The sequence below is a fragment of the Ornithodoros turicata genome, unplaced genomic scaffold (genome assembly GCF_037126465.1).
Source record: "Ornithodoros turicata isolate Travis unplaced genomic scaffold, ASM3712646v1 Chromosome161, whole genome shotgun sequence".
Lineage (NCBI taxonomy): Eukaryota > Metazoa > Arthropoda > Arachnida > Ixodida > Argasidae > Ornithodoros > Ornithodoros turicata.
The window spans coordinates 141,496-162,629 of record NW_026999322.1 but is presented as its reverse complement, the minus strand read 5'-3'; the positions used below and the strand labels follow the sequence as shown (position 1 = coordinate 162,629).

General features: G+C 47.0%; 1 pseudogene; it reads right to left on the bottom strand.

Moving 5' to 3' along the window:
- Positions 1 to 3,811: 3,811 nt before the first annotated feature.
- Positions 3,812 to 21,134, bottom strand: part of LOC135372710 (uncharacterized) — a 74,900-nt pseudogene continuing 57,577 nt past the window's right edge.

Genomic DNA, 21,134 nt, shown 5'->3' with positions numbered 1-21,134 from the left:
ACGGTTTTCGGTCCAAGAAAAAAGCTTCGCCGGTTTGGACTACGAATGAGCGAATGAAACTGATGTCGTGTGTTCTGAAGTCATGTCACGGATACTTTACGAGGGCTGCGGTTACGGTGGAATGTATGTCGGTATACTATGACCCCTTGGTAACGTTTTATCGCTCGCGCAGATAGGTACATGTGACCGGTTGTGACACTCTACCAATGTGCCGTAGTGTTCGTTTTAATTTCATCCGCCCAAAACCTCCTGAACTAAACACGACCCAAGGGGGCTGCGTAACGGCTTCTCTACTGGTAATGTCGCGCAACGCGTTCCTTGTTTGAGCACAGCGGAGTTGAGTACATTTACGTATCCGCGAGGGCAAGCGCGGGCGAAGTGGCGCTTCTTTTGTGGACAGCACACGAAGAAAGAAAACGGAGCCGTCGAGCGCGTTTGTAAGTGAAGGTGTTCCTTGATTTGCGTCGTACTCGTGCGGTGGTGCTTGCTGGCTAGGAAACAGCAATAGACACTCGGATGGGACGCGATCGCACCAATCCATCAAGAAACTACTTTACGTACGACATCACGACAAGTAAGTCCGCCTGTATCATGGGCTTCAAGAAAGGGGAAAGCCTATTTGAACAGACAGGCACCTACAGGAACCAGGAGCTACCAATTTCCCAGCTGCCTATTAATATTAAATACCATGTGTGCGGAATAAACGGGTTTACATTTTGCAACATTAATTTGTTTTCTGGGAATGAACATGCCCACCAGAGCGGAACTGGTTCAAAACCGGTATGAACCGTTATTTTTTTGCTCCGGTGCAGTACTGGTACCGGACTGTTTATGATAGAACCTGTGGGATTTGCTCCTGCAAGTAGCCTTCCCCACTGGGGTGTGGTCTAAGTAACCGGTACGTTCCCTATCGCCAACCAAGAATGACTCTGACACAGGTTTGGAATAACTTACATTGCTGACTTTATTGCTGTAACGTCTGATCACTTCCAAGTCCCAGGCACGAGTGACCCATTCCTCTCCAAGGTCCCCTCCAGCGACACCTTCCACTGACCTACTTCCGAAGCGCCAAATCGGCCCACGCGGCCAGACTGGCCAGTGGAAAATCCCTATGTCGAGGAATCGGCTGGGGTGGTTGAGGTCACGGGACGGCTCCCCATATGTCCCCCAAACTGGGTCACCACAAACCGGAACGAAACCGGAACGAAAAACGTTTCGGTTCGACACCCTGGTTTCCACCATTCCATTCCAATTCCATTCCAAGCTCTGCTAAATCTGGAATGATTCCGAAATGATTCCAACTCCGGAGTGGCAACTTCGCAACCCTGATATCCGATCGCTGCCTACCCACGATTGCGTGTGATGTGGGTGCTGCGTCAACGCGTGTGGGGTGCGAGACAAGCTTGCATTTCTTCGCACATATTTGCCAAGATTTGCCCGAATATACAGGCTTCGCCAATATAAACATTGTTTGTAACGAAGATAAAACAAATAAAAACAGCGTCGGGAAGTTAAAGTACATTTTACAGGACGTACTATGCCCTAAAATGTGATTTCGATACTGCCACCTGGTCCGCTTCTCTGCGGATAAATCGTGAAAATTAAAAAAAAAATGCCGCTGCGTGGCATTTCCAATCGGCTATACCTGTGTTTCAGCTCCTTCCGTTAGATGGCGAAACGGTCGAACGCGACGTTGCAGACGACATCCAAACCAAGTGAACAAGTGGAACTGAATGCAGAGTCGCACTCTGCAACGCCGCGTTAGACCGTGTCGCCATCTGACGGAAAGGAGCTGAAACACAGGTATAGCCGATTCGAAATGCTAGGCAGCGGCGTTTTTTTACTTTTCACGGTTTATCCCCAGAGAAGCGGACCAAGTGATAGCATCGACATAAATGTTTTGGGGCATATACCATGCCCCAAAACATTTATGTCGATGCTATCCTGTAAAATCTACTTTAACTTCCCGACGCTGTTTTTATTTGTTTGAACTTCGTTACAAACTCCGAAGTTTATCTTGGCGAACCTTGTACATGATGACAAGGAGGCATATACCCTCGTTTCCAATTACGAATATCAAAAGAGCGTCACTCGTTACACACTGATTTGCCTTGACGGGTAGAAACCCAGCGAACAGGTAAGGTGCTATGAAAGGAAATGCCCTCGGGACGAAAGCCGTCGATGTTTTAAACAGAGGCTGTTTTTCTTCGAAGATGGAACGGGAACGGAAAAGAAAAACGGAATAACAGTCTCAGTCTTGAAGATTTGGCTTGACAGCGTTCTGATGTCGGTTCCGCTTTTGTACTATACGAAATGCGTTTGTTGTTCTAAGCTATTGCAGTCAATCAAATCAAAGATGAATATCTTTCACCCAAAACACTCTCCTAGCAAGTCACCATGCCGAATAGTACTATCTTCACTGCTGAGGGTAAGCCGTTGTTATGACATTTTGTATTTTTGTTCATGAGGTGACTATGGGACAATCTGCAACCACATATTAGCTCTAGAAATAAGTTGGACACATTCTTCCAAATGAGAAATAAAGTTAGTTTGGCGGTCAGGTACTCATTATTTTCCACAAAAGCGGGGAAGGTCAAAACGAAACCGAAACTTCCGAATGTACCCGCTCCAACCTCCTGTACTGTGCGTAATGCTCCCGGTAGTCAAGTGTGGGGCACCGGATGTTTTCCGTGCACGGGCTTTGTAAGTTCTGCCACATGGATGACCAGTCATCTGCTTCTTCGATCTCGTTCTAAAATATTCACCATCGGTACATGCAAAACTTACAGAAAGCCCACTGAGGTGAAGTGAAGCCCACTATTGCTAGACTGATTTTCCGTGGAGGAGCGCCTAATTACTTATAGGGAAATATTAGGGACGTGACATCCGAATCCGAGAATCCTCGAGTCCTAGGCAGGGATTCGAGATTCGTGAGTCCGAATCTCATTGCCCAAAACAACGAGTCGAATATTTCGAATCTACCAACGACTTCGTTTGTTTCTTTTTAAAATCGGCGCCCCCAGGCCTGCTTGGCCGGCGGCCACAGGGGCGCGCCAAAACCACAACATCAAGCGCCGATATTAGAAGTTTAAAACTAACACAGCTTTGGTTCGATTGTTTCTTAGTTTTATGGAGGGTATTCAGACTCCTGAATTAATGTATTTCCTGTAGTCGATGAACAACATGTCAAATAAGTTACACTTAGGAAGAACCCGAAATTTGTTTTCGCTAAACAAACATCTCAAATTCTGCTGCAAAACATTTTTCAGTAGGAGAGTTTTCTCCCTTGCTTTTTAAACTCTTTTCGGGGGAAATATTCGAAGAGATTCGAAATTCGTAAGCTTTGTGGATTCGTAGAACCTTTCTTGAATTCGGATTCGAGAAATTCTAAATTCGTCCCATCTCTAGAAAATATTCCTTTCTAATTAGCTATGCTACTTTAGGGTGAGAAATGTTATTCAATAAAATATCATACGGTACATACTGATGTCGCACAGTTGCCTCGAGACGTTTTTGGTGTGGAGTCTCCCTTTAATGATTGCAAGGTGTGAGACTAGTGTCGTCATTGCCGAATTATTTGCCCGCATGATATGCTCGGCAGGGGTCTTCTGTCCTGAACCGATTTAAAAGAGCCGACGCTCGCTTTCCGCCCGAACGTCACGCAACATGAGGTGGTAACATGTAACGGCTTGTATGTCCTAGTTTCCCCTGAACCGAGTACTAGTAACATGCTGTGCAGGGGTTAGCTCTGACGTGTTTTAATGTAAAGTTGAGCTCTGATGTTGAAGAATAAGCAAAACACTCATACACAGCCGTTAAAAATGCTGGAATATTTATTTGACCTGTCGTCGCAGGACAGTTTTACGTAGAAGTCTATTCAGGATAAACGCAGTCCTTGTTGACCTCAATAACATCAGCTGCTGTTTTGGCCTGCTTTTAAGTTCCTCTGCGAAGCGATCTTCGCAGCACTGAAGAGCCTGGCTGTCGTCTGCGCCGGCGCTGTACTTAAAGAGTTCCAGATCTGCGAAACATTGATATGGTATCACGAGACTTGTAAAACCATGATGACATGTGATCATTAATCAACAGCAATAGAGTAAACAAACGCAGGCCACTGTAAGCTTTGAAACTGTAGCCGAAACATAAATCCTTGCCACAGCTTTTAATACATGAAGATGATGATGATGATGATGATGATGATAGGAGAAATAAAAGAATGGAGATGTGAGCTCGCTCACTGCGGGACAAGCTACTCCAGGTCTAGGGCGGTGCAGTACAGTACAGTACAGTTTTAGTACAGTCCGCATTGGAATAGCTCGTTTACAATACTTTGCGTTCCGCAGCAAAGTTGCTGCAGTCTAAGTTGCATGTTGGCACACGGGTGTGGCATTAGGTGACATAACTGGGCAGGTAGGTTTTGACAGTTATCTATAGTCACCTGTCGTTTTCGTGACGGATAGATCTACAACACGAAAAGTAAATATGTACAAGTCAATTATAACTTTGTTAATAGCATGTTAACGGCTACGGCAGTTTCATTGAACCGCAGCGAAATAAGTGCAGAACATTGCAATTGTTGTAGAAGATACACGCCACATGTCATGATATACAACGTTTTACATGATTCAGTGGGACTTCGAATGAATGCGAATGACTTGCGATCATAATCACGTAATGCCGAAGTAGAATGAAAGTAACATTCTTAATTAAAAACGTTTCCAGAGGCGGTAGTGTTGCCTGTAACAGAATGTGGTGTTCACACTTTGATCGCATGGAGTGAGAGGCAACAGTTACATTGTGTTCCTGGTTATGTCCGTGTGTGAGTACGGGAAAGGGAAATAACTTCTCAACCAATATAAGTTGTGCAGTGATATGTACCGTATGTAGTAGATACGTACACAGCAGTGGCGTAGCCAGACCTCCAAGGTAGGGGGGGCTCGATACGAAAACTCGCCCCCCCCCCCCCGCTGATCCTGGGTGCGACAACACACACATACTTGTGCACACCGCAAAATGCGGTTGAAAAAAAAATGAACGAAAATAATTGATGTGGACGTTCACAATACGATTACATAGGCTGTTATGTCCAATGAGGTGGTGTCACGAGATTGGAACTATTTTGAAAAGCTCATACTTTGAAAACCATTCAAGAGTGTTGCTTAGATAGACGCCATGAACTGCAAGAACTTTCGCGATCATCACATTGGTCCCCCCCATATCTTATTTTCTCCTCGAATTTGCACGGTTTGCGTGGGTCGGGTCGTGGCAGGTAGGCGGGGCGGGGGTTAGACTAATAATCTTTAAGAATAAATCATTTAAGAAAACCTCTCTCAAAATATATTGTTTCACAATAAACTGCATCAAATTCCCCGATAAGGAATCAACCACGCAAAATTCCCGCCCAAAAAACAATCGCTCAAGAATCCACCACGAAAATATATCTCTAAAAATAAACTGCTTAAAAATATATCGTTAAAAATAAACTGTTCCAAAATATATCCAATTGCCCAACACGACAGCGGTAGGATAGATGTGTATCTCTACGCAGAGGATAGCACTAAGACATAGCTTATATTGGTGGTTTTTGCCCTGGTTAACACTCACCCTCTACCTAGTGTTCTGTCAGGGCTGCCGTATTTGTTCTGTGTGTGTGTTGTTGCTATGTTTTCCTTTCTAGCGTAGAAAAGCCTATGCATTATATGTATGTCCCGCGTTATTTCGCTTGAAAAAGCATCGACGGGAACTGTGGCAGTGCTGAGCGCTCGTTCGTTCGTGCGTGTGCTCTGAGTTCGCTTTACACTGACGTTCAAGTGAAGCACGCTTGCTTCGTGTATGTGTATCGTGTATCGTGTGCTTCGTGTATCACTCGTCCGATGTACGAAGTATACTCATGGCAGGAGTCCAATTAAATTCGACGACTTTGGGACTATTTGTCGAAGCGGATTGTCTATTTCACTCGCGGCCATACCACGTGACAGTAGCAACCGTATGGTTGATTTGGGGGGGATTCTCAAACGATTTATTTTTAACGACATATTCCTCACCGGGGATTCCTTAGCGTTTTTATTTACACGGGGATATTTGAACGATTATTTTTGTGCGTTGACCTTTAAGCATATATTCTGGGAGATTTATTATTAACCGTGCCTACTTACGTGTTTATTCTTGAAAGGTTATTTTTCAAAGTTTCAAACGGGATACACCCGGCGGGGCTCGAGCCCCCTAGCCCCCCCCCCTCGTGGATACGCCACTGGTACACAGTGAGGTGCATATATCTACTCCCCATTCTTATAATATAGGACAGAACCGATGCAAAGTGCATAAAATTATTGGAGATCCGAATAGTTGATATGTTACTTCGTTAAGTGGTGTAACTCCACGAAGTTTGAATGGAGTATCGCTCCGTTGGAATTTTAATCGCGAATAGAGTTTTAACGCTGGATCAATGTGGCACTGCAAGTGAAGGTCACTGTAGCCCAAAAATGAACCTTCGACGAGCAACTTTTTTGGAGTTATTAGGCCTCTCCGTATTTTTCACCTTTAAAATGTTCGTCAAAACTGGGACGCTGGCAGGCCCTTATCCATTCTCCCCCTCTCTACAGACATAGGAAAGGTTCAGAGTAAGGTTCTCGCCATACGAGAAACTCTGGAATAGCTGCTATTGTTCAGGGTGTGGGACACAAAAGTCGATCACACAAGAGCGGTTCTTCTCGAAAATAGGAAAGGTTCAGGTGAAGGTCCTTGAACCATGAAAAACTCTCAAAGAACGGTAATCTTTTGTGCCCTGGGTAAGTTGCCTTAGACGTCGATCAAGGTTGGGAATAGATGTGTTATTGGGACTTCTTCATTTTCAACCTATTTTCTTCCGACATCGATGTGGTTTAGTTCGCGCAATACGTCCCTCCACAATCAAGTACCACATTACAGATCTGTAACACCGCTGAAAGAAGGCTAGGACGCGCGAAACCTACCAATCAGCGTTGTTTCTCGGTTAAGCCTTTACGCACAATATTGTCGCAGAACCTGCTACGTAATCGTGGCCAGTATTTAGTATAAGCCAAGGGACAGGACAGTACCAGACCTTGACAGTGGCATTGTTGCGACGATAACATATTCCGCCCAGTAAGAGATTTTTCCGTTGTCATTGGTTTCAACGCTTCTTTGGTCGAAAGATAACTTGGTCTCAATCCAGTTTAACGTGAGACAACAAGATAATTACTTACGTGGTCCATCCTTAACATTTCCTCCATGGAAAAGTCCAACAGCGCAGTTCTTGTAGTCCGAGTAAAGCAGTGTGGTATTAGTTTCGCCAAACCCTGTCAACAGAAAAACAATACATACATGACAGGATATATACAATACACCAACGTTAACGTACAGTGCTGGACAAAAGTTTACGAGACAGGCTCCGGCAAATATCTTTTCTCAAAGTAACACCCTAGCAGCAAATGGGACCGTACGGACCTACAAGCATGCGCCAAGGTAACGCTCATGAGTAACGCAAAAGTAACGCACAAGGTAACGCACATATGTAGATGTCCGCACGGAAAAATTCGCTGCTACCATGTAGCTTCCAGGAAAGAATGCACTGGGGCGTGTTCCGTAAACTTTTGTCCAGCGCAGTAGAGCATTCCCAGTCGCGTTCCGCAAAAAAAATAATTCATTGTTGTTCAAAAAACATTGTTTACTGTATGCCAGCGCCATACTGTCAACAATAAAATGCTTAACTACCCTGCTCTCTTTTTTTCGTTTCAGCCGGATCAAAAACCCCACTGACCTACAAGGACTATGACCTCACCCCTGGTCCTGACACAGAAGCATTCTGGGATACACCCCATTGTCAGCCTCGTAGTTACATTCAGCTATTTCGTCCTGACGAAAGCGCAGCTTTCGCCGTAATGGATACGTCGCCCCAAGCTTTTATAACTTTTAAGCTTTAGTAAACCCTGTTTGACTACTTCCCCTTTTGTCTTCCGTCTCCCATTTATCTCAACGTTCGTTATCTATATATATAGACCCTAACGACCGCCAGGTGGTGCGAACCCCGACTGTGACGTCATGGTACACATCTACAAAAGCTTCAGGACACCCTTCAAATCTCTTAGTCCTGAAGAAGGCGGAGCTTCCGCCGCAACGTTGACCATACCCCTAGATGTCTTTCTATCTATTAGTTTAAATTGTAATAAATCGCCCAGTTTTTTACTTCCCCTACCCTTTGTTGTTTGCCTTTCATTCCTTCATAACTATATGAAGGAATGTATATATATATAGGAAGGTATAGGAAGGTATATATATATATACACACTCATGGAACGATGCTACAGCACCAGAGGACACGTGTTTCGCCGTATTCGTGGCTCGGCAGCTCTGGGTAGCTGCACATCGTCCGGAATTGACAAACCAAGGGTCACTCAGCGAGCGATATACACTTGGGCGGGTGACTGAGCACTCCTCAATGCCGCAGTGCAAGCCAGTGAATTATAATGCAGGAAAAAACCATTAAAGAAACAAGTAAAGGACACTAGACGTGTTTGAAATACAAAATTACAGATTAAGATGGCTTCTATGGCTGCACGCAGAGAAACAGATACTCATGGAACGATGCGACAGCACCAGAGGACACGTGTTTCGTCGTGTTTGCGGCTCGTCAGCTCTGGGTAGCTGCGCATAGTCCGGAATTGGCAAACCAGGGGTCGCTCAGCGAGCGAAATACACCTGGGAGAGTGACTGAGCACTCCTCAATGCCACAGTGCAAGCCAGAGAATTATAATGCAGGGGAAAAAAGCCATTAAAGAAACAAGTAAATGACGCTAGACGTGTTTGAAATTCAAAATTACAGATTAAGATGGCTTCTATGGCTGCACACAGAGAAACAGATACTCCTGGAACGATGCGACAGCACCAGAGGACACGTGTTTCGCCGTGTTTGCGGCTCGTCAGCTCTGGGTAGCTGCGCATAGTCCGGAATTGGCAAACCAGGGGTCGCTCATCGAGCGATATATACCTGGGAGGATGACTGAGCACTCCTCAATGCCACAGTGCAAGCCAGAGAATTATAATGCAGGGGAAAAAAGCCATTAAAGAAACAAGTAAATGACGCTAGACGTGTTTGAAATTCAAAATTACAGATTAAGATGGCTTCTATGGCTGCACACAGAGAAACAGATACTCCTGGAACGATGCGACAGCACCAGAGGACACGTGTTTCGCCGTGTTTGCGGCTCGTCAGCTCTGGGTAGCTGCGCATAGTCCGGAATTGGCAAACCAGGGGTCGCTCAGCGAGCGAAATACACCTGGGAGAGTGACTGAGCACTCCTCAATGCCACAGTGCAAGCCAGAGAATTATAATGCAGGGGAAAAAAGCCATTAAAGAAACAAGTAAATGACGCTAGACGTGTTTGAAATTCAAAATTACAGATTAAGATGGCTTCTATGGCTGCACACAGAGAAACAGATACTCCTGGAACGATGCGACAGCACCAGAGGACACGTGTTTCGCCGTGTTTGCGGCTCGTCAGCTCTGGGTAGCTGCGCATAGTCCGGAATTGGCAAACCAGGGGTCGCTCATCGAGCGATATATACCTGGGAGGATGACTGAGCACTCCTCAATGCCACAGTGCAAGCCAGTGAATGATAATGTAGGAAAACGACAGAGCCACAGAGCTTCGGCCATTTTTTATTTGTATATGTACTTGCTGGCTTGCACTGCGACCTCCAAAGGTGCGGCCGTCACCGTGGAACACTGATTCTTCGCCGAGACACTCTGTTAGCGCCGACCCAATATCGTATCACTTCCCTGCTCCGGAGTGGAAGCCAGATTTTTGCTCCAAATTTCTAAAGTCGTTGTTATGATTCCCCATTCGTTTTCAAGTGAGATATTTCACGGCTATGTTCTGTTCGTGTAACTGATCGTGGGAATACCGCAATCTTAAAATTTGCTTCCGAAGTATACCGTTAAAGGTTAATCACTAATAGATGAAATTAGCACATACGGCGTTGTCTCCGAGGAGGCTCGACTTCCATGCGAACAACAGTATATTGTTTTCATTGTTATCTCACAATTCAACTTAAAACCCCTCCATTAAAAATCTCATTGCAAGCGATGCAACGCTCTACTTCTCAGAGTTCGACTTTGTGATAACCACTGAAAGCAATATCTCTAGGAAACCCCCTTATAGGGTAATTAAGAAATAATCCACAGACTGGTATACACAAATTCTATTTGGCGCTTTTCTGTTGCATATATTTTGCTCTCATTACGACACAAAAGTATCCGCAGACATTAACGAATAGGGTCATTGTTAGTAGTAACTACTGTATCAGGCCTTACTGAACCTACTGGACCTTACTGGACCGTACTGGACCTCACCTGAATCACTGTCAATAGCGTTTGAGCCTTGGCCATCAACCGTCCCGGTCGTTACCTTTACCCTGCAAAGCAACAGCCTAAGGGTGAGTACCCTCGAGGGGTTGATAACCGTAGAACATCAAATACATATTTTGTAACAAACTCATTTTTCTCAAGTATCCTAAAGGTGTTATAATGTTATAATGTTAGACAATAAAATGTTAATGAGATAAAAATTATTTTACCCTTACTAGTTTGGCATTTTGCTACCATGTGTTCGGTTTAAATCACCACGTCTACGCAACGCAAAATAGTTGTTGAAGCCTTAGAAAACGGGAACAGAACGGTAAACTATTAAAGAGCGATTCACTTAACACGGATTTAAGTTTTCCAAATATTTCGCAATATACCGGCTTTTTCTTAAAATTAAGACGTGTTTTGTATAAAAAAGGGAGCAACGTGAGTTTCGTTTTAGCAGGTTGGTTTTGGGACCATGCGGACTTTTTGTGGCATCCTGGCCATCAAGTGCATAATTTATTCAAATATTTAATTTTTAGCAAATGGCGTGCGCAGGCGCATCGAACTTTGCACGCCATCTGCTACAAATTATTTTTCTTTAGACTGTTTGGAGGAAAATCGAGATGACAGAATGAGAGCCTGTCCTTCTTGACAGCCTCCACATCGAAAACACATATCATCCTACCAGCTCGTAATCTCAGTTATCCGTCTCCAAACTTCGATCTGTCGGCCCCCTAAACTAAGATGGACGCGCGCCAAACGTGCAGGAGGTACAGCCCACTGATCTCTATAGTATAGGCTCGATCGCGCATAGGGGCTCCACAGCGTGGTCACCGGCCGCCATATTGGTGGGCTCATCGCATCCTGTCGTCTGCATTTAGTTCAAGCGGTGCTGCCCGTATTTTTTAAAATTTCTTTTAAATTAAAGGGCATGTCATGCCAGTTTGTTGCAGCTTTGAGTACATTTCACGCGGACAGAGAAAGAGGCATAATTTTTCGCAGGTAAGCTCTTTATTTTGAAGAAAAATCTGTTTATTCGTATCGCGTGCATCTGACAACTTGGACTTGTTTGCACTTCGCTGGTGCCATTGCGTACTAAGATAGTATGTGTGACTGCTCCTACAGATTTCAAGACCATGTATTTTCTATAAACAATGCGCTTGTGCTTGCAGGTTCCCCTCACATTCACTCAGCTGTGCCGAAGAACCGGATGCAGAACCTACGCCAATATGCCAATTGGTTCCACTGTTCCTTTAATCTGTGAGGTACGGTGGAAGCAAATAAACTGCTGTGTTAACCTCGTATGTGCAGTCGCTCCTACAGCGTGTGTGATAAGTCATGCATGTGCATGCTCTTCGTGCACAGCGCTTCGAATTTCTGTAATGAAATACGCTGACAGCTGAACAACTGCAAAGCACTCGTGACAATAACGTTATTTTGAGATGAGGAATAGGGAGTTTCATCGCCAGCGTCTATACTCCACCTGATTGCTGGTGGCGATGTGGTGAATAAAATAACGAGCCCCTTCAGAATAAGGGTCGAGGTCTTATTGTAGCACACACACACAGACACTCGTAGAACATAATACGATAATGGAAAAAGTCAAACGACAACAGTACAATACCAAATCACATAATAACGAACGAGAACCGCGGAACACCACACGAAAACCGAACAACAAACGAAAACAAACAAAAAACACAAAGACGGAGATACCTTACGATAACAGACACTGTGAAACCTTTCTCAGTAAAAATAATTAACTTTATAGGTTGACATTCACCAAATTCACCTTCATGCGTATTCATGCGTATCTTGCACCCATTTGACATTTCAACAGTGGACGCCGTATGGGCGCTGCCTGTCGTTGGGAGGCAAGTGCGTTCGCCGTTCGCCATCGTATCCGGGTATTATGGTGCTTTAAATCGTGTTGTAGTGTCTTTCGACACAAGCGTCGGTCTACGAACAGCCACCCGGATTTCAAACTGAAGTGTCGTTGTGAATTCTGGCTCGATGAACACATTCTAGCGCCGTCAGATTTGCGTAGCCGTGACAAGAAAATAGGATTCATGAATCAACAACATTTTATGTTTGGAGTATAACACGCAAGGACACGATGATCAAGAGATTGTGCGCAAGTATGTGACAGTTGTTCGTTGTTGGGAATACGCTGTGTCGATGTGTGTGCTTTGCGAGTTTGAACTTTGTTGGAGTGTGCCAAGAAGCGCTACGCAATGGGCATAGTACTCTCAGTGCATGTAGATGTGTCAACCTGCCGATTGTGTCAGTGCAATTACTCAAATAAATTACTCCTCATCACAACACTTTTCACCGTTGTTTTGGAATTACGGAATAAATTTACGCGGTGCATGAAAGCTAGCAGACCTAGAAGTCAGGGGCAGCCGGTTCAGACCAGTATTGAAAGCAGAAGTCAGCAAGTGCCAGAGCCGGTTGGGCTGCGACCCGTGTGGAAAGACTTCTGATTGGAGGATTGAAGGAGCAGGCGCTGCAAGTAGTATAGACATAGACTGTATAATTTTGGAGCGGCATAAGAACCGAGCGGCACAAGAACCGAGCGCTATAACGGCATCTTTTTTCTAATCCAAGATGGTCGATTCTAAGCCAACACAATCCAGTTCTAAGCCAACACAAGCCAAATCCAAAGCCATCTGATTGGCCGCCATTAGCTCCGCCCACTTCACACGTTGATTGGCCCATGCTAAGCCTACTGATCTTTGATGGATTGACCGTAGCTCCTTCATGCTAATTAATTGGCTCCGCCCCCACTTCACACGCTGATTGGCTCATGCTAAGCCTTGACTGAGCATTGATTGGTTTACCGTAGCTCCACCCCTTCATGCTAATTACTTGGCTCCGCGCCCCGCGCCCGTTGATTGGCCACCGCTACTGATCGCGTTGATTGGTTCACCATAGCTCCGCCCCCCGCCCGTTTATGTTAATTACTTGACTCCACCCCGCCCCCCGGCGTCATGCTGATTGGTGCACGCCCCGGCGCGACCGCTGATTGGTCCAGGCGCGGCGGCAGCGACCCCGCTGCGGCTTTATCTCAGATGTCCAAACTTACCCATCTGATTGGTCCATTCTAAGCCGGTCCGCGCACTCTCCCAGCCCCCTCTGATTGGCCGCCACTGCCTTCACCGGCACCCACCAGACGGCGGCGACCCCGTTGCGGCCCTATCTCAGATGTTCAAACTTACCGATTGGCCCGCCACCAGACGGTGCGCGGCGGCGGCGGCGGCTTCAGATGGTTCTAACCCAATGTCTCTATCTCATACATCCAAACTTACCTCGTGCCACCAGATGGCGCGACTCAGGTGCATCAACTCCACGCGGTTCCGCTTCGAGGCGTCACACGAGCGAGAGAACTTCGTCGAGATGTGCTGCCACATATTGCGCTCCCGTATCACCGCAAACAAGTTGCAGGAAATCATACGCGAAATCTTGGACGAGTACCTGTCGGCTTACAGGGAGCAATCACTGCGCGAGCTTCAGGAACTATGTCAGGAAGAAATAAGAGTCCTGGAGACGATCATCAATCGCTCTAGGAGCTATGGATGAAAATAAAGATGCATCACACCTCGCTACACAGTCTGCTCAAGTTATTCCACGATGCGCATGCAGTTCCAGCACCCTGCTCGAATTCTCATCTCCGGCGCGTCCATGTGTGGGAAGACGGTGCTCACGAAGAATATAATGAGACACCCCGAATTATTTAGCATTCCACCGCAGAAGATACTCTACGTACGAAAGTATGCAGCCGGCTGGGAAAAGGATTTCGATGGTGTGGAGTTTATGGATCGGATACCCGCAGATTGGGATGAGCGATATCCCACTCTCATAGTTATTGACGATCAAATCACGGAAAAGGGGGTTCTATCGGAGGTAGAGTCGTTGTTTGTACGTGGTAGCCACCATAAGAACGCGTCAGTGATCCTGATCACACAAGCCTTGTTCTATCATAACGCCGCTTTTCGAACGATATCGCTGAACGCCAGTTATATCGTATTGTTCCGGAATGCGCGGTGCGTACAACAGATCGAAACCTTCGGACGTCAGGTATTCGGGAAACAGGGGCTTTCCTATTTTCTCGACGCATATAACCAGGCGACGGAGAAGGCGCACGGTTATTTAGTTGTGGATCTGCACGCGCAAACACCTCCCTCTCGTAGCCTGCGAACGGGTATTTTACCGCACGACCGGCAGTTCCTGTTTACGCCCGCGAAATGACGGCCGATCTTAGAAGACATCTCACGCTCCTCAAAGTATTGGCCGCCAGCAAACCGACGCACCGCGCAGAGTTACTTAAAGAGCTCAGCTGCGACGACATTCGAATCCTTTCGGAAATCTGTCTGAATATTCTACGCGGAAATATCCCACTTTTGACGGAACTTCATAAAAACCTGAAGAAACACAAAAAATCCTCCGCTTCCTCGCCTACAAGTCACTTCATAAGTGCCCCCGGCAGTTGAAGAAATATATTAGGGGACAACGAGGTGGTCTCATTCCCATACTTCCACTGCTCCTCTCAGGGCTATCAAGTCTCGTGGCGGGAGTCGCCGGGCGAGCGATATCCAAAGCCATCGGTCATGGCTCATAGAATAGAAATAGGTGAAGTTCTGAAATCTAACGATTCGGACGATGTAAAAGTGGGCAAAATACTGGAAGCCCTCTATTACTTGCTGAAGCGAGCTCACTATCATCCTCCTCCTCCTCCTCCTCCTCTGGAACCTGTCCATTCGGAGCCCGAACCGGAACCCAATCCATTCGATTTTAATCTTCTACCCTCCGGCGTTGATAAAGCGCGCGCGAAATCTGTGCTGAAAGAATTGAAGAAAGTATTCACCTGGCAGGCGGATAATGTGCTAGTATATAGAGGGAAGCGAATCAATCGCTCAAACATTGTGGCTCTCGTGAGCTACTTAGCACGTCGTAGCGCGCTCATCAAGAAACCCAGTTGGTACAAAAAAGTATCGAAAATTATAAGCGCTTTGAAAATACAGTGAATTGCTCGCTGGAGCAAATATGGGGCCCTATAGAAAGATCAAGGAGAAAGGGTTAGGTGGAGTGGATCGGTACCGACGTTATCACAAGCTCACGCACGCAGAAGCCGTGGAACAGCTGAAAAAAGAAGATGCTTACACCCTTCACAAGCCAGTGAAGAAAAAATTTAAGCGGCGCTCCATCATCGCAACTCACGTGCGGGATTTATATCAGGCAGACCTTCTGGATATGCGTAAATATCAGAAATTTAACAAGGGCTTCAGGTACATCCTAACGGTCATAGATACGCTATCGAGGTACCTGTACATGGTCCCCATTCGCACAAAGCGCCCGCAAGACGTAAAGAAAGCCTTCCAACGAGTTTTCCGTCACGGAATTCTGATTCTCAGAATTTGCTCACGGATCGCGGGAGCGAATTTTGGGGTTCCCCCGTTCGTGAGTACTTTCAGTCGCTACTAAATCACTATAGCACGCAGAGCGGAATGAAAGCGGCCTCCTGTGAACGCGTGCAGAGAACAATTAGGGAAAGAATAGCCAGGCATTTCACTAGTACGGGGAAGTTTAATTATATCAACGCGCTGCCGAAGATAGTGGCCGACTATAACGATCGGTACACTCCGTCACGGGCGAAAAGCCGAAAAATGTGAACGCCGGAAATGAAGTAGCTCTGTTCAACAGATTGAATCGTAAGACGACCCCGCGCGAGAGCAAGTATAAATCAGGGGACCAGGTGAGGCTCGCGCTAGATCGCGGCGTGTTCGCCAAAGGCTACGATCAAAGGTGGACGGCCGAAGTGTTCGAGGTGTCGCGAACGAGAAAGACCGATCCGCCCGTAGTGTACGTGAAAGATTCGACGGGAAAAGAAATACTGGGATCATTCTACGAGCAGGAGCTGCAGCCCGTCCACCATCTTTCCTCGTACGATAAGCGACTCATATCCGCGGTGATTAGAAAGAAGAAAATTAACGGGGTATTGCACTACTTGGTTCGTTGGTTCGGATACGCCAAAGATCACGATTCTTGGGTGCCCGCCAGCGATGTCAGAAAATGAATTTTACGTGTATCTGCTCTCGAACGCTAGAATGGACCTGTACCCGTCCAACACGCTGAATGACTTCACGATTGCGTTAGATAAGCCGCTACACCTGGATGATTCGTACGTCGTCGGTCTAGAGGGATTTTCCATTCCCAACAGCTTCCTGAACGTGAATCAAGCGCCTGATAACCTGATAACGCTATCAAGGGAGAAGTGGCAAACAAAACAGCTCACGTTCGAAGACACGGACACGCTATTGAATAAAATATTCCCCGAATATGGGATAGAGTGGACTTACGAGGAAGATCACTACGTGTTTAAGCTACCGTCGCGCGTGCGCTCGGCGAAACTAATCGACAGACCGCTGCATCTCGCCTTTGGAATCGTCGACATCGATGGAGATCACCCGGAGGGCGGTAGAGTACGCGCCGTCCCAAACGTGTTACCACTCGCGGAGGAAAGAGCCGTTATGATGCGAGTTCGCCGGGTGATAGTGATCAATAACGATCTAATTTTAGAACCCCGATCGCTCATTACCGACACATTCAACGAATTCTTCAGAGCGACGAACGATACAGAATCACGGGTGGAATACAAAGACAACACTTACTCGCTTTCTCTCCTGACGAATTTCAACTTGTCGACCGAGTTCCTGGACCTCATTCAGGTGAAGCACATCCAGGGTTGAAGGATCCCGAAAGCACATCACGTGTAATCCCATAGTGAAGACGTACCGCATCCACATAAACACTCAAGAGACGGAAAGTCGGCGCATTTCACTTCCACCAAATTACTACAAAACACCCGAAGCTCTCGTGAGCGCCATCCATGACCGTCTGCAGCCGGAGGCTTCCCTCACGTACGATGCATGGGCGAGGAAGTGTTCGTTGAGCTTGCGGGAAAACGTGTCGCTTACATTATCCGATTACTTTGCGTACCTACTGGGTTTCGGCGCGAAAACCGTATTTACGGAAAACGATACGGGCGTCGACGAAGTGACCATAGATCTTCCCATTAACTGTATTATGATATACACGGATCTCGTCACGCCCTCCGTAGTGGGAAACGGGCGGCATCCGATACTGAAATTAATTCCATTTGTATACGATAGAACGAAAGAACAACTGAGTTTCAGCTTTCTTCCCGTTCAGTATTTTAAGTTAGTGCAGCGCGAAATTTCCTCAATCACCGTCTCCATACGCGACGACACCGGTCGCAAGCTACCGCTACAAAATCGCGGTAGATCGACGCTGACGCTGCACTTTAAGCATGTACACTAAAGCGGTACCAATCTACGGATTTGGCGTTCCAACGGCATACAGGTCGCACCTGTACCAGAGGGGAGGCAATTTCTTTTCTCAGCTCGGGCGTTTCGCTATTCCACTCTTTAAACGCGTATCGCCCTACTTAAAAAAGACGGCTGTTGCGGCCGCTAAGCGCGTGGCCAAAAATCTGTCGGAGGGAGACTCTTTCCGAAGTGCGCTTAAAAGATCGGCGAAAGATACGGGCCGTGAAATTCTCCGCGACCTCGGAGGGGCTGGCAGGTGAAGAAAGAGGAGAAAACCGGACGTCTTCGACGGCATAAATCACGCTGGTTGCGCGGCCACAATTTAGTTGGACACGATTAACGTCGATTAGATGGACACGATTAGCACGATTAGCACGATTAGATGGACACGATTAACGTCGTACATCCCGACACTCCTCTGTTGGATAAGTCGGAAACACAGTTATTTTCCGTGCCGGGAACGCAGTGGCATATACTGAAGGGGGAATATGAGGTATTCTACCCGGTCGCTGACATATCCTCCGTCATAGAGTTCCAGCTTTCGAATTTGGGGCACCACTATCTCGATTTGAACTCCGCGTACATAGTGACGAAAGTCCGCATCGTACGTGACGATGGTTCGCTACCGGAAACACAGGCTGGCGATCGGACGACCTACGACGAGGTCTACCCCGTCAACGCGTTCGCCAGCTCGCTTTTCAAGAACGTAGCCGTCTTCTTGAATCAGACCATGATTACGAATAATGATTTGTATAGCTATAGAAGCTACTTGGATATTTTGCTTCACGCCAGCACCACGGAGCAAAATACCGTGCATAAAGCAGGTCTGTACACGCAAGAAGAAGCGCGTCAAACGGAAAACAACATTCGCGCTCATGGACCGACCGAACGATACAACCTCACACGTGGCGGCAAGACCATCGACCTGGTTTCCAAGATCAACTCGGACATTTTCCTGCAGCCTAAGCTACTCATATCGGGAGTGGAAATTAGGCTTGTTTTTTATCAAGGCTCCGACGCGTTCCGCATTATGAAGACCGATCAGGAGCAGCACACGCATAAAGTGGAAATCATGAGTGCCACTTTGTACATAAACAAAATCACCGTGTCTCCCAGCCTATTCCTCGGACACGAAACGGAATTGCAGAAGCGCAAGGCTCTCTACACACTGGCCGGAAGTGAATCGCGTATTCGTTCGCTACCAGTTGGCAACCTGGATGCATGCCTGGAAGATTTATTTCCTGAGAAGATAACGTCTAAGGTGGTGGTCGCATTCGTGCCCACCCTAGCCTACCAGGGAGCATTCAATCGGGACCCGTACCGATTCCTGAACTGCGACATTGAGTCGGCGACGCTCACCGTGAACGGGACGCAGCGAATAGACACGTTCGACTTCAACAATAACCTGAACCACCGAAGCTACTTCAACCTCCTGGAGCAGCTGTGTGAGAAGCACGTCTCCTACGAATACGACCACTACGTTGGAAACAAGTTCCTACTGTACTACGACCTGGATCCGGATCAATCCTCCGTCCACCTGTCACCGATCAGGCGTGGAAACGTTCGTCTGCAACTCAAGTTCCGACGTGCCTTGGCCGAACCCACGACCGTATTGATACTGTCCGAGAGTGTGCGAATTATGTCCATCGATAAGAACAGGAACGTCACACTGGATTAGCGATGTTCGAGCAAGATATCGAGAGACTCCTGAAGTACAACGATTACACTTCGGCACTCTTCCGCGGTGTATACGCTCGAGACGATTGTCTGCCCGCACTGGATAGACCGGGTATGATCGTGGTGAACACCGATCGGCGACAGCAAGCTGGGGAGCACTGGATTTTGTACGCGAAAATGAAGGATGACCTCATCTACTTTGATTCCTTCGGATTGCCGCCCATCGAACCCGAGCTGAAACGCCTCACCGTCGACGAATATAATGATGTCTGTATCCAAAGCCTGTATTCTCCAATGTGTGGTGTGTACTGTTGTATTGTGGCGACATTGTTGGCGAAAGGGAAATCACTGAAGAGCATTGTATCCCTGTTTTCCGATAATCTCGCCGCTAATGACCTAAAATCAATAAAGCTGCTAGAAAAGTTGTTTGTCGCTTAAAAACGCCTGGTGTCCTTTATTCTCCCCCACGCGAACGCTGCTGTTGGTCGTTCGTTCGGCGTTCGTTTGCGGCGTGACAGACAGCAACCCACGTCCGCGACCCCTTCCGCGCTGCTCTTCAAAATAGCTAGGTGGAGGCGGTTGTGGTTCACTATAGGGAGGTGGTAATGGAGCCTCCTGGCCTCCCACCACGAGAACGCGGGTATGCGACCCTTCTGGCAAACGGTGACCACAGGTTGGGCATTGCATCTGAAATATGCGCGCAAGTCTATAGCTATTGGAGTGAAAATAAGTTGGTACTCACGGTTGCTCTTTCGATGGTGAGACTGCGGCGGGTAACGCGAACCACCCCCACCGAGTATAAAGATTTACAACTTCGCCGAGGGGAATTTTCTTTTTTCTTCTTTTTTTTTCCGGATAAAGCGCGTCGTTTCACTTAGCGTGAACCCCTCCTCAACAGACAACTACGATTTATAGGCATTGGCTGGAAACGTTTATTAAGCGGTAGATGATAGCGCGAAAGAAAAAAAAACATACATGGCTTCGAAGCGGTGCTCCTCATATGCGGCGTGAGCAAAGCTGTTGGCTGTGATGGCACTCAGTAGAACAAAGAGGAAGGCGTAGAAGCGATGTTATGACCTGTCTATAGTCCAGCTATGGTTGAGCACAGAAGAAGAAGGTAGCACGTGCACTTGATGGCTCAGCTGTCGGGCGGTGTTGGTGGCAGCATCGGCGAGAGCGCATTCAAATCAATGCATATATATTCCGGCTCCGGCGAGGGCTGCAGTGGTGGCGGTGGTGGTGATGTTGCGTCCCGTACCTTAGGTCCGATGACCAAAACGCGGAAGTGCGATCCTTCCGGTAACGGCTGAGAGCAGGTTGGACAGTTCATCTGAAACACGTGAAAAAAAGCTATACCCATTGAATGACGTGTAATCTATTCAGTACTTACGATTTCAGTCTGGGGTGGTTGCAATCGGGTGAGCAGTGGATGAGGTCTGGGCTCACGAGATCGTTTTTGTAGGCAACCCCTCCTTTCCACGCTCGCGCAACCTTGTTTCGTCAGAATGCGCAAACTTGTTTTGAACACGCTGAACGCACAAAGTTCGTGATGGTTGTTTATGTGGTGCCGTGATATAAAAATGTGGATCGTCTGCCGGCCTTCTAGGTTTTGAAACCGAAATCTGTTTACACCGTCTTGACAACATTTTCTGCGACTGAGCTCGCCACAGAGTTTGGTCGTGAAGTGCGTTTTGATATTGGACAGGTGGCCCCATGGCGACCCAGTTCCTCGGAGAAACCTTGAA